We start from the raw sequence: 14,983 nt of genomic DNA on the forward strand, positions 1-14,983 counted from the left end.
GAAAAGTTCTAAGTATTTCATGTGCGTAATTTTGATTAACACTATTGTCATATGCATAAAAAAGAATCTCATTGGAAAGACCATCTGTAATGAGTAAAAAACATAGGATTTTTACGCGTAGGAAATTTGAGGAATATCTTTCACAATTAGAATCGAAATAATGCTACGAAAATCTGGAAAATTTAAAAATACAGAAAGCTGCTGAGGCATGTAGGAACTTGCGTCTAGAAAACAGAGCCTGTCGCTGAGCGACAATTTGTTGTAGGAACTTGCATCGTGAAAACAGAGCCAGGCGACAGGGCTCTTATCGCGACGACAGTCCCTGTTTGCTAGCGCTGCGTTCTTCCAATACCGAGCTAGAAATATGCGTTCTTTTTTCGACCAGTTCTAGCACTATTTGCTCGATTCTACTTCCTGATTGAGTTTTTCTCACTTTTCTGAAACCCATATGTGTTCTTCATATGGACATAACCCTCTAGGAATTCATGCTCTATCTACCTGATTGAACGCTCTGAGCAACAAAGGGTACATTGAGAATGTTGAATTCACCAAACCATGGAAGCGAGTTTAACTCGCGGGGTCCCACCCACTCTCGCCAACCCTTCCAAAGGTAAGGCTTCCGCGCGCTGCATCTGGACTCATAACCATGGACCCTCTTTGACTAACCCATATCCCAAACTTTACAGAACTAGAGCCATGGTTAGGTTACAAACTCATTGCATCATATTGTGCCTACTTGACTATTTGTGCATTATTTGTTGTGCATACTCTATGTGTTTTTCCTAACCGTTTTTTTTACTTGTGTTTAAGCCTTAAATAAACTAATTAATGACTAAAATGACTTTTCCTAATTAATTAATTAATGAATTTGAGTATTTAAATTCTAATAAATTAATTAAAACTGACTTAGTACGACTTTAGGCCTGTCCCGTAGAGTAAAAATACTGAAGGCAGTCCCAGATTAATGCTCCAGCAATGGCGCAAAAATTTGGGCTGTAGCGCCTAACGCTGCTGTGCAACGCCAAGCGACAACCCTTTCGTTTGGCGCTGCACTGCAGTGTTCGGCGACAGTCCTGTTGCTTTGGCGGCAGTTCATATTTTTGCTCGAGTCATCACGACGAGTCTAATTAAACAGTTGGTTATTTTGTTAATGAGAGTAACCTTGTTTAGTCCTTAATTGAGTCTAAGCACTTAGTCCCATGGTCTTACACAAGAGTTAAAGAATGTCACAGACACTCACTAGTCGTAGCACACACTTTGTGTATATGTCACCGTGACCATGTCTTAAGTTCATGCATGAGTCGGTTTTTTTCCGTCATTTGAGTTGGGGGTACATTCTTTTCCTAATTTTTTCCATGTACATCATCTTTCCATTTTCTACATCCTTTCTCCATATCACAACCTTCATTCTTCCTACCTTGTTCCATCCATACATGTTGAATAGAGTTTAAGTCAAATAATTAACAATGAATATCCCTAATTTCCCTTTCCACAGTACTTGGTCAAGGAGAGAAGGGCGATTAATCAAGGACAACACCTTTATTCAAATACAACTTTTTGATAAACCAGTCAGTCGGAAAAGGAAAGCTAAGAAGATAATGACAAGTCAAGAAGAAGTCAATGAGCTCAAGAAGCAAATGGCTGGTGTTACTGAGTTGCTAATGACCTTAACCCTCCAAATCAACGACCCTGTGAAGCAAAACAAATGGAGCTCATGCAAGAAATCCGAGCAAAATATCCAATGATTATAGATTCCAGGGCATTAGCTCACAAAGGGTCTCAATTGACAAGGAGCTTCTTTCGTAGAAGTTCAATGCCAATGAAATCCCTAAGTTTAAGCCAATTGACAATCCTTATTTTCATTTAAGGGCCTTTGAAACTGTAATGAATATTAAAGGGATTGATAAGAATATTTTTCACTCTTTATTCTCACTATCTCTTGAAACCATTTGTCAACATTGGTTTTTCTCCCTTGATAAAGAGAAGACCTCTACTTGGGATGGAATAAAAAAAAGCTTTCATTGATAGATACAAGTGTAATATTCAAATCGAAACCGATCATAGACAACTTGAGATGCTAAAGCAAAAATAGAACAAAGGGTTCACCTCCTTCTTCAACAAATGGAGGGAAAATTCCGCTAACATGATTAAAGTCCCTACTGAAAAAGAATCCGTGAGGATGTTCATAAAAAACTTACAAGAAAAGTATTCAAAGCACTTGAAATATCAACACAACTTGAATACTTTCAAGGCTGTCTATGACATAGGCATTGAGATCAAAGATGACCTCGCAAAACAAAAAGCTACTAACAATAATAACCACAGTGGCTGGAAAGAAAAGAAGAACGACAATCCTTCTTCTTTTGAAAACGCCCACTCTAGTAATAATATTAGTACCTTTGATCTCAGTGAAGTTTTAGCCATGGATAACCAAGGATCTCAAAAGCAACTAAGGAAAGAATTCATCCCCATTGGGATGAGCTACGATACTGCCTTCGATCGACTCCATACTAAGGAACTCATTACTCCCATTGGACCTATTCAAGATCCCGCACCTGAAAAGAGATTGCCTAGTTGGAATGCAGACGCACATTGCAAATACCATCAAGGCAGGGGTCATACTACTGAGAGCTGTTGGAAGCTAAAAGAGGCTATCCAACATTTGATTGATAATAACAAGCTTCCCATACTTCCAGCTAGCAAGAAGAGCGAGTGATGATAAAGCAAACGACACAAGACAAGAGCGAGCTTCAACGACGAGATTTCATGACCTCCTTTTTTCTTTGTCTTTTGTTTATCCTTTCCCCAATAAGTCTATCATAGACACCTTTTTTTTTTATTCCCCCTAGATTTATTTTGTAGGATCATCCTTTCTTTCCCTATAATAAAATGAGCATTTATTTTATTGCATATAATCATTTCATTACATAGAAAAAAAAAATCGTCGAACTGAGTACAAGGTATATCAATGATTTGAGGCACCCCTTTGTAGTCATATCATATCCCCTTTCACCCTTTCAAATATACAATCCTTTCTTCATACACCACTTTGAGCCTGATCTAACGATTGACTTTTCTTTCTTCAACCCACATCTACCTAACCTTGGGATGGGATGGTGTGTAACTTATGAAGTTTCAAAAGCTTGATGATTTCAAAAAAATTTTAAATAGCAAAAAAAAAATAATAAAAGTGTACAAAAGGGCAAGTGTTCCAATGTCTTTGATATGAAAATGTCTTTGATATGAACACGTCTCAGATTGCGTTTCTTATCGAGTGCTCGGTACCGTGCCTGAGAAACATGAATGCCAAGTGAGTGATAGACCGCATGATCGGGATTTTCCACACTTATAAAAATAAAAAAAATGAAAAAGCAAAAAAAGAAAAGAGAGCTAAAAGAAAAGAGTTAAAAGCCTCAAGAATAAAAATAGGGAGATTCAAATGTAAGGTTGCACACCTTAGGGGCTTATCTAGGGTCTTGATCCTTTATCCCCTTCTTCTTCAAATCTTTATCCTAACCACGTTACAATCTTTAAAAAACCTCTTTGAGGTATACACACACTTGTGCGAGGTTCGAGTAGAGCTACGTTCGGCCTGATTCCTAACGGTTACGTAGGCAACGTCACATCGAGGTGAGAACGTAATAAAAATGGATTCATATTCACATTCACACACTCACACCATGATCATATCAAGGGATCCCCTGTGCTCATCCCTATTCACTTAGAGCTAGACTTGGGGGCTTGATCCTTACATTATTAGCTTACCCAGCCTAAAAGTCACCACCATTTGACTCATTTCAATTTATCTTTCACACACTTAGCCCTTGTGGCCTAACTTTAGTGTCACCATCACACACATCACAGATACATGACCACATATACTTCTCTTAGGAACCCTTTGTCATGAAATCTTAACACGAAGCTGAAGCATGCCTTGTCATATCAAGATCAATCATCATTGCATCACAAAGTATGAAGTAATTAGCCTCCGCACCTAAGTTACCTACTTCATTATCGAGTCAACTAGGATAGTCTAAGATGTTACAATCCTTATACTATGAGAGACAACGTTAACGAATTAAGCTCATTCAACATGCACCATCAAACACTTTGATTCTTTATTGCGTCTTTCTTTTCGGGAGAAAGTCGATACCCTCCACAAAAATGCCGGAAAATTTTTGCCCACGGAAAATTTTTGCTTTTTTGCATTTTCGAGTCGCATGATCACATTACAATGCACACACGAGTTATGTACACATTGAGTCATGTCTTGTTATCACATCGAGATAAGTCTGCACACACGAGTCACATGAAGTGAGTCGTCATACCTTGAGTCATGTCAAGTCAACGAGTCAAGCAACACTAAGTCTTTGGTCAACCCTAAAGAAAAATGAGCAAAGTCCTGTAGTCCAAAATATAAGTGCAGGTACATTCCAAAGAGCAAACGAGTAAGAATATTCTCGGATTTTTTTTCGAAAAATCTCAAATATGACCACATGAGATTCCTCCAAGATGAGAGGAGTTTGAGAAAAATTACATGGATTAGTAAATTAGAGATGAAGAGCTTTAATTTACAAAAGATTTGAGCAAATTTGGTTGAAAGGAAACGACCAAGTTCAATGTTCGGAGCGAAACCGAGCAATGAATAGTAGTAGCAAGGGCAAAATAGGGAAGACCCGACTCTAGCGCAAAATGAGAAGGCTGTCGCCTGGCGACAGAAGAAAAGCGCGGCGCTAGATAGTTCCAGCGAGCGCTGGTACAGTGACACAATGCGTGGCCCCCATATTAGATTATGCGGACCTAGTGCAACAATTTTCGGGTTTCTTGGTACGCCATTTAGCCCCTATAAGCAATTTGACATGATTGAGTAGTTGGATTGAATATAATTGCAATAAGTGATCTACCTGACAAAAGATCGTCTCACTTAGCTTAAAATGCCTAAGCGTTGGCTCATCGCAGGCACCACGTAATGGTTCACAAAAAGCAAAAGCGGCGACATACTGGCACAGAAGCAATTTCAGCAAGTATCTACAATAGCAACATTCAATTAGCATTAAGTATCAACAAGCATTGGTCTTCAGTAGTTTCCTTTGGAATATTATCGCAACAACTGAGGATGGCTTCAAGTGAAGTTATCTTCAATACCATTGGCTAATATTGTGGAGGTTGTCACTATGATTTGAGAAGATAGCATGAGATGGGCGGTCTTCGACAGCATTCGCTAAGATTGTGCACTACTAAAATTCGGTTAAATTGCTACCGTTTTTCTATGACTGTTAAGAAAACGGTTGCAAAATATGAAATCTGCGACCGTTTTTGAAACAGTCGCAATTTTTTTTCTTTGAGTTTTTGTTACCAAACGGTTTTGGGTGTTCGGTTTTTGTTGAACAAACGACGAATTTCAGATCTGATGTTTTTATGGTCTAATTTGACCATATAAACTCAAAAAGGAAGAAATATTGGGAAAGGTAAGTGGTTTATTGCATTTTTTATTTGATTTTCTTTGTTCGAAATTTTTTGGGTTAATTTATGTGGGTTTGATTTTCTTGTTTTTTTTTTAATTTCCTTGTTCGAATTCTTTTTCTGGTATAATTTGTTTTGCTTGATGTTTATGGGTTTAATTTTCTGGATTTTTTTTGCTTGATTTTCTTGATTTTTTGCTTGATTTCCTGGTTTTTTTTTTATTTTTTATTTTTTTTTATTTTTTTTGTGCTTGGTTTTCTAGCTTAGATTTTGTTTATGGGTTTGAATTTCCTTGTTCGATTTTTTTGCTTGTTTTAATTTTTTATTTAGTTAATTTTTGTGGGTGATTTGATTTTAAGCTTGCTATTGTTAGATTTCTAGTTCGTTTTCGTTTGATTTAATTCGTTATTATAGTTTTTATTGATTTTGTTTGATTTCTACTAGGATTTTTTTTTTCAGTTTTTTTTTTTTTATAGGGTGCATTTATGGGGGTGGCCAGGTTAGATTAAGGGGTGTGCTAGTGTTTTTGAGGTGGTTGGGTGGTTTATCGGGGGTGGGTGGTGGCGTTTTAGAGTGGGCATGGGTGGTGGGGCTATTTCTTACGACCGTCAGAGACGGTTGCAATTTGGCCTAATTTTAGTAGTGGTGGAGGTTGTCACCAAGATTTCTTAAGGTAGCACGAGATGGGCGGTCTTCGATGACATTCGCTAAGATTGTGGAGGTTGTCACCAAGATTTTAGAAGAGCGGTTCGTGATGAGGCGGTCTTCGACGACTTTTGCTATGATTGAGAAGGTTGTCACTATGATTCAAGAATAAAGCTCTTTGTTCAGTGACGCGTGAACATATCCAGAAAAGCTCTTTGTTTAGAGACGCGTGGACATATCAACATCAAAACAACGAGATGACGTTTCCTAGTTGGTGGAAGGTTGTCACAACGACAATGCAACAACAAATCAGTTACTCCAAGAAACATGTGCTCGACTGTGCAAGATACGCGTTTCTTAAATCTTTTATCTGATTTAAACTAACGCTAGTTTGCAGGTATCGGCGTTATAAGAATGATTTAAGATTGCAGACGTTCAGAATCATTCTCCGTCCCTATCGATACTTTGACTTTTGTTTTCGAAACTTGCATTTCTCTGAACTCAATCAAAGTGGGGGCTTCTGTAGACACCCATTTGTGTCTCCCCAAAACCAAGCCCAGTGATGAATACCTTTCATGTCAAATCATAATCGAATGGAGTGAAAGTGTGGAAAGTCTAGTGTTGCGGTTAGTTTTTATTAAAATTCTCTTCTTTCTCTCTGTTTTCGAAAACGCTAGTTTGTAGGTATCAGCGTTACAAGAATGATTTAGGATTGCAGAACATTCAGAATCATTCTCCGTCCCTATCGATACTTGACTTTTGTTTTCGAAACTTGCGTTTCTCCAAACTCAATCAAAGTGGGGGCTTCTGTAGACACCCATTTGTGTCTTCCCAAAACCAAGCCCAGTGGTGAATACCTTTCATGTCAAATCATAATCGAATGAAGTGAAAGTGTGGAAAGTCTAGTGTTGCGGTTAGTTTTTATTAAAATTCTCTTCTTTCTCTCTGTTTTCGAAAACCTGTTTTATGAAAATAGCCAATAGTTTAGTTTGGTCCATGGAAAGGGTCCAATAATGGTGTAGTTGGATCGGGTTCTAAAATAGCTTTTCAGCGATATATTATAAGCCCAATTTGGATGAATAATGAGGAAGTTATGGCCAAATTACTAAACTAGGCCCGTTTTGATCTTTATATGCGGCCCAATGATCTAGAGGAAGGCCTATTATGATTTATCATTCCTAATGTGATTAGGATTGGTTATAGCCTTCTAGAATCTTCTAGAAGGTTATTTTGAATCCTAATGTGATTAGCATTGATAATTGAGTTTTATTTAGAATAAAAGAAGTGTTTTAAATGAAATTACAGTTTTACTCCTCGTACGCTTAATTTTATCTAAAATATGAAAACGTGTGAAAAAACTGCATGCAGTGCCGCACCACAGGCTATCGCCTAGCGTCAAGCCTGTCGCCGCTTGTCGCGCGGCGATAGAGGCATGTGAGGCGCCAGCGTCGTGTTTTATTCTTCTTAAAACTCCAATTCTTTTTTATCATATACCGGCTTATTTTCGTTATAAATAGCCTCCTTAATCTCTGTTTTTAATTACCAACTCTCATCAAGAATTTCTTGATACTTTCTCTCTTTTATTCTAAACCAACTTTTCAAACACAAAATTCCGCATTCACAAGATCTAGACACACCTAGCCAAGTTTGAAGTTGCCTTCGCTCTAGACGTGAAAGGTTTGATAATTTCTGAGGGTTTGGTTCCAAATCTAGTCTAAACTTTCTTAACTTCTTTCTTTTGATTATTTGATTTAATTCTTTAATTTTATTATTTTCCTTGAAGCTACTAACGTGTGTATTTTGTTATTAGAAAGAGGTACGAGGCATCCAATAAGTACTTTAATTGTTTTATTGATATTATGATATAGAAATCATGCTTAGATTGTTATTTTGATTCCTAGTATCATGTAAGGATGTTTTATTACTTCCAAGTATCATGTTTAGGGTAATGACTAAAAATTCCTAATATCAATTATGATTGTTATGATGCTTCCTATATTCTTTCCTAATAGCGTGTTAGTATCATGTTAGGGTTAAAGCTTTGATTTTTATTGTTTAGTGACATGCTAGGGTTTGTTATTAATCTAGTTAGTATCATGCCTAGGATCTTGCTATTATTATGCTTTAACATGATTATGTTAATTATGATTATTATAATTATAATTTTATGATGATGATTTATTATTATGATGATGATTATTGTTGTTATTATGTTGCTTGATGATTATTATTGTTATTGCTTGATCACGCTTTTTAAGCATGGACAAGGCGGATGGGATGAAGGATCCAATCTTCCTAACCGCGCACGGGCCGGGCCGGGCTTAGAGCGCGTGAAACTCATCACTACCTCGTAAGGGCGTTGAGACCATAGCATGTTAAACGAAAGCGCCGCTTTCTCTCTACTGTTGGCACACAGCTGCCCGCCTAGAAGAGCCACTCGCTCTCTAGTGTTGTCACACAAGATAGGCACGCCGCCCGCCTGCTGGCCGGGCGAATCGAAGTTCTCTTCTGGTCAACTGTCCACCTAGTCAAGTGCAAAAAACACAGTAGAATCACGCAATGCACGCTGTTGGGGTGCTTCCTTCCCACGAGGAAAGAAAGAAGAGCGACAAGGTTCAGTTCAGATTTGACTGTTTGCAGTATGGGAGCAGATTACCTAAAAAATCCCTGGGAACAATTAAAAAAATAGATATCTCGGTATCGAAAACTATAGGAGGCTGTATTGGCGAGATCCAACGGTAAACAGCTGCCTAAAAGAAAAACCGCCTGGAAGTCCGAGGACCTTTAGTACTGTACCCTACCCCCGAACCAGCATCCTTTGCGCTAAGCAAGACCGCCCTTGTCCCTTTCCTCTCTCCATTCTGCCTTCTTCTTTGCTTTGTTCCAAAAGAGTCTAAGGCAAAGCTAAAGTGGTTCGTATGCCTACTTTACCTACTTGACGAAAGGGAATGCACTTTGTTTCGTTTTCGGGTTTATTGATTGGATTCAGTCAGCGTCACGACATAATCAAAAGGAAGGAGTGACACTTACCGGCGAACGCTTTCAAAGGAGACCCTCTCGAGTTTTCGGCAGTTTCCTAGATTGAAGTAGCCTTTCGTCGCCTTACCAAAGGTAATTCCTATTCACTTACTTGAATAAGTAAGGAAAGAAGTAACTATCAAAGAACTCACACGACTGAAGTACCAAAGGTGCGCTCCGCCCGATGACTAAGAAATAGGTTTGCGCTTGAATTGAAGTGATGAGGTCGCAAAGAGGAAAGTAGGGCTCCTATTGACTAAAGGTTGCTTCTTCGGTTTCCTTTAGAATGAAAGTAGCTTACGCTACCTTACTACTTACTTTGTTTTATTCAAAAGGCGAACAGCCCCCCCAACTAGTCGTATGGGGCGGGGTGCTTTTGGTAAGCTGCCATGGATATGAAGAATTCCCAAAAAAAAGGAAAAGTCCGGTATTTGACGAAGAACTTTCTTTCTATCAATAGATAGGAATGAGTGCTCGATATAGGGGATAGGATCTATCTGGTATTTTTCTTTCTTTTTTCTGCATGGCATAGCTAGGACCCTTCAAATCATGTTTGAGCCTATGTTCAAACCAAACCCACTCCCTATTTGAGTAAGGCTGGAAGCCCGCCAAGTTCAGATAAAAGAATGCTTTCTCTAACAATTAAGGGAAAGGCTCGACGAAGGAAGGAAAGGGCTTTTCGAGATCGAGATTTTCTTTGTTTTTCATCGAAAACGAAGAAGATCGAGAATGTCAATCTTTCTTTCGAAAGAAGGGAATACGCCTTTTCAGCCGCGGTGGTATTATTTTCGGGCCTTCTCCTCGTTCCGCTAACTGGCCTATTGGGATAGCAGCCTTTGGGCTTTGCCTGCTCGCTCTGTTTAATAAAGAATTCCGGCTCGGCCCGGGAAAGCGGTGTCAACAACAGAAAGGAAGGGGTCCATGTAGCTGCTGCGTCCGCCCCTTTCTTAGTCAATAGAGCAGCAGGTTCGACATCTACTACTAAAGAGAGAATCCACTTCAGATAACCACACCTCTACTAGGCAGCGTGTGGAATTGCCGAGAGCGGACCTTTTTGGATATATAATCCAAGTCGAGAGTGGAGTTACGGGAACAACCGTCTGATGGAAAACAACTTTCACGTTCGGTTTAGAGAACACTTTTTTCGTTGAGAATTCTTCGTTCCCTTTCGTGTGAATTCCCTAGCGGCGAATTCAAAACTTTTGGGCCTTATCTATTCCATCTATCGAGCCCCGAAGAAAACCCCCCTCCCCTTCTGACTTAATATATTTTTTGACTCTATATATGTGGGCACCTGATATCTATGAGGGTTCACCCACCCAGGTTACAACATTCTTTTCTATTGCACCTAAAAAATCTATTTCTGCTAATATTTTACGTGTTTTTATTTATGGTTCCTATGGAGCTACATTGCAACAAATCTTCTTTTTCTACAGCATTGCTTCTATGATCTTAGGAGCACTAGTCGCCATGGCCCAAACGAAAGTAAAAAGACTTCTAGCTCATAGTTCAATTGGGCATGTAGGTTATATTCGTACTGGTTTCTCATGTGGAACCATAGAAGGAATTCAATCACTACTAATTGGTCTCTTTATTTATGCATCAATGACGATAGATGCATTTGCTATAGTTTCAACATTATAGCAAACACGTGTCAAATATATAGCGGATTTGGAAGCTCTAGCCAAAACGAAACCTATTTCGGATATTACCTTCTCTATTATTATGTTCTTATACGCAGGAATACCCCCGTTAGCCGGCTTTTGTAGTAAATTCTATTTGTTCTTCGCCGCTTTGGGTTGTGGGGCTTACTTCCTAGCCCCAGTGGGAGTAGTGACTAGCGTTATAGTTTGTTGGGCGGTCGGAAGGTTGCCACGAGTAAGTTAGTTCGGAGACCGAAGGCAGTTCTCCGTGCACCGGACACGTAGCTTACCGAATTAGTTGCGACACGGATAGGAATGCATGCTACGAAAGATAGGGTCAAGTCTGATACATCTACCGTCTGTCTACTCAATACCCTTGTATGAGTCCAGGCTGGTTCGTCCCAGTGACGATAAAGGTCGAATTTATACCTACTACAGCGAGGATTACACTTCTAAAGTCTTCAAAAGCTTTGAAGAAAGGATAAGTTACTTACGCACTTTGTCTATAGGTTAATTTCAATTATTAAGCAGCATCCTTCGATTCAAACTGTATACTTCCATAACTGCTCACGATTCAATGGAATTTTCTTGGTGAATCACCTAACGTTACATCATTCCAATTTTAGGCTAAAACCTCTGGTGAGGAAAAAATCTACGAGATAGCTGTCTATATAGGTAATAGACTCTTATTCCGCAGGAGAGACTCCTTGCATCTACTCCCTGACAAGCTGCATGTCCTAGCTAAGAATCTATGCAAGGGAATTGGCGGGAAAGGCTCTATCGCCTATGACGAGGTAAGCCTTGAAATTTTTTTTATTAAGAAAAAAGAGTATATCAAATATATGAAAAATGAAATTTTAGGTGAGGTAGTGCAAAAAGCCCAAGAGTTATATTGGAAGAACTAAAAGATCGACATAGAATGCAAGGTAACTCTTTCTTTAGTGGCTCTAACCATCTGTTGTTTGAAGTACTACGACGTTAACTCCCAACAAGCACCGGGTGACGCGAAAGCCGTTTTAGTTAGTCACCAAAGCTGTTTTCTTGCTCCTTATGTAATGCATGATTTTCCGATGCCTCGAGGTGAGCCTGAGTGGCATGGAAATCTGGGTGATAAGGACTTAAATAGCCTCTTTGGCTTTATTGAGGCATATGTGGAATGCCCCGAGACTATAAAGAGACCCTTCCTTCCCTTTTGGGAAAAAGGGGGGTCTTTTATTGGTGTCTACTATAGTGAGGAGTTAAAGTATGCAAGAGAAATAGGCTACATTGTGATCCCGCTCTCAGGCTACCTCTTCCAGAAGAAGGAAAGCCCGTTCAAGGACTATGTTATCACTCTTTATATATAATAGAAGATTAAAGTCTAAGAAGGAAAGAAATGACGCCCTTGCCTAAGAACCTTTTGAATTCGCTGTACGGAAGGTTTGGAATTAACCCTAAAAGCACGATAACCTTGATCTGCGATGACAATAAATAGAACATAATTTTGAAGAAGGATTCATTTATAGACGGTCATAAGCTTAAGAAAAACAATTGGGTGTTATGGTACCATAACAATATGGAGGAAGCATCTTCGTTTAGCAACTCCTCCCTTCTCAAGCGCTCTTGCTCTCTTCTCAATTGCAGGATGAGCTGTTCTTGTTCTTTCTCGAGATCCAGGATCCGTTCTATGACTGGCTCTGTTAGCATGCCCCACTCTTCGCGCCAGCACACTTGGCGTTCGAACTCAACAACCTCACCCTCGATTTGATCAAGTCTCTTCTTCAATAGTTCTATCCCTGAGGAGTGATAATAGTAGCGGTCTTCATGTTTCACGGCTGGAACAGCGGCATTCACCGTAGCAGTTTCGTTCAACGAAGGAGCAGCAGTGGTTGTAGCAGTGGTATTATCAGCATTTGGAGACCCTTTTCTTTGTCTTTTCCGGGGATATATAGTAGCTTAACCTTAAGGAACGTAGTCGCTTAAGCAAAGATTTTGGTATGTAATCGCTTATGTTAAGCTTAAGGAAAGAGAAGGCTAGATCCAACAGATAATAGTGGTATTCTTACCTAGGAACTAGAGCAGACGCAGACCTTTCATCTATTGTCTTATCGTCTTCTCTTCCTAGTTCTATCTTCCTGTAGTTCCAGGAAGCAAAGGAGCTATGGAAGAGCGTAGGAGAGAGAGCAAGGAGGAGCATAGGACTCTTTATTCTTTCTTTTTAGAATATAGGAAGGAGATCTTACTTCTTAGAAGGAGATGCCTAGACCTTTGTATGTACGGTCTCTGTAATTGAAGAGAGAAGATAGGTTGGATTCAAAGGAGGCTTAAAGGTAGCGGGCTGCTACGGATAGGCGCTAGTGGTAAGTCGGGTTCCTTCTCTTCCCATCTTTCCTCTCCAGCAGCATTGGGACAACTTCACTACACTTCGTTCCTTATTGCTTGCCCTGCTGCTGCCCTCTTCTATAATGAGGCCAGTCTTCATTCTTACTTCCTTCGGCCTTAAGCCACTCTGTCTCTCTTTTCATGCCTTTCTCGTGCCTATCTCTTCCATGGATTCTCTTTCATCGTGCGGAAGGTCTTCCCCTTGGGTTCTTTTGTTCCAAAATTCTTTAACTGAACCGATCCGTGGTCTCTTTCATTCCCCAACCTCTACCAGCTTCTTTGCCATCCCCGCAAATAAGTAAAAAGTGGGACTCTTTGATCATCTACTGATGAACCTCTTATCCAATTTGATTCGTGTTCCGTGGATCTATTCATTCATAAAGAGGCAAGTGCGTATTCTTCGCCAACTCCCGCCTACTACTTGAAATTGGTTTCGGTCTTTGGGGAAACGAATGTTATGGATCTGAAATGCCTACCTTTTTACTTTTTCGGGGAATGATTGTGGAATCGACGCTTGGTGGAAGACCGAGCTGGAAGGCCAATTCGAGATAACTCGAACCGAATAGCTCAAAGTACTGGTACTACGGATAAGACTTGGGTTGGTAGAGACTCATCAAGTAGACTGCCTGCTATCTACTTTGGAGAGTGTTCTCTAATTAGACACCCCGGGTTCTTGTATTTTGCTTGCCCGTGCAATTGAGGTTTTGACGTACTTTCAACTTTTATTAAAGGGAATTTGTACTTGTAGTCATGCTTAATAAGATAATTAATAATCTTGTTTAGGTTAATTTGATTATAATTCAAGTGATCGCCAATAATAGATTTATTTTTGCATTAATATTCAACCAACATAGATAAACAGGTTTAGGGTAAATCTATTGATTGCATGTTAGACAGAAAGCGCACATGAATACGAGAAGAATAAAGTAGAGGCCTATTACTAGGGCAGGTTCTTTCTCTTTTAGATTGGATTTGTACCTTCATCCTCTAACTTCCAGTCTTGGTTCTAGACCTATTGGAGTTAATGATCTCCTGGATTGTTGAGGGGTGTAACCTTCACACTGTGAACGGTTTACAAGTTCCTAAAACTTGTTGGAGACTCTTTTGCTCCGGCTTCCTTCCCTTTGGACGCCACCGTACTTTAGTGCATGATCACAGTGGGGTTCAAGTTTAGGGTAATGCATTAAATATTCCTACAATTACTGGACTTAGCAAATTTCCTTTGTTAAAACTATGAATGGTAAAAAACGATTTAAACACACTAGTTTAATCGTTTCCAAGATCCTATTTGTTATCATAATAAGAAGAAACACAGAATTTTTAGACCCATTTTAAGCAACATGAAAGGGTTTAATTATAACAACAAGAAAATCATCGAAGTCACCCAACACTGGGGGCTACAACATTCGAAAATATAAAATGGGGGCTTACGAACCCAAAATATAACCAAGCTACACCAGTTCGATGATCTCTTTAAGAATTTCTTGAACTAAGTAGTTTTGTTCAAATCTTGAAATCACAATATTATAAGTGAATAATAATAACCATCGGTTATTTTTATCATTGATATAGCCAATTTTGCAACTTACGCATGAAAAAAATAAACATGAGTTGCAAGAACAAATTCATGCTATTGTCAAAGTTCAAAATTTCATTTATAATTTTAATGCATAATTGTTGTTCTAAACACTTCAATTTACATTAAAATTAACAAGTATAGTCTATGTGAGAAAAAAAGAGAAATAAAGTTCAAGCACAAATTTAAAATTGGAATGAAAAAAAAAACACATATATGCTTGACATGCTAATAAAGGATCAATACTTTACAACTTCACATGAAATTTGTTGCCATC

This window comes from Chenopodium album, chromosome 5 (assembly GCF_948465745.1).
Source record: "Chenopodium album chromosome 5, dcCheAlbu1.1, whole genome shotgun sequence".
Lineage (NCBI taxonomy): Eukaryota > Viridiplantae > Streptophyta > Magnoliopsida > Caryophyllales > Amaranthaceae > Chenopodium > Chenopodium album.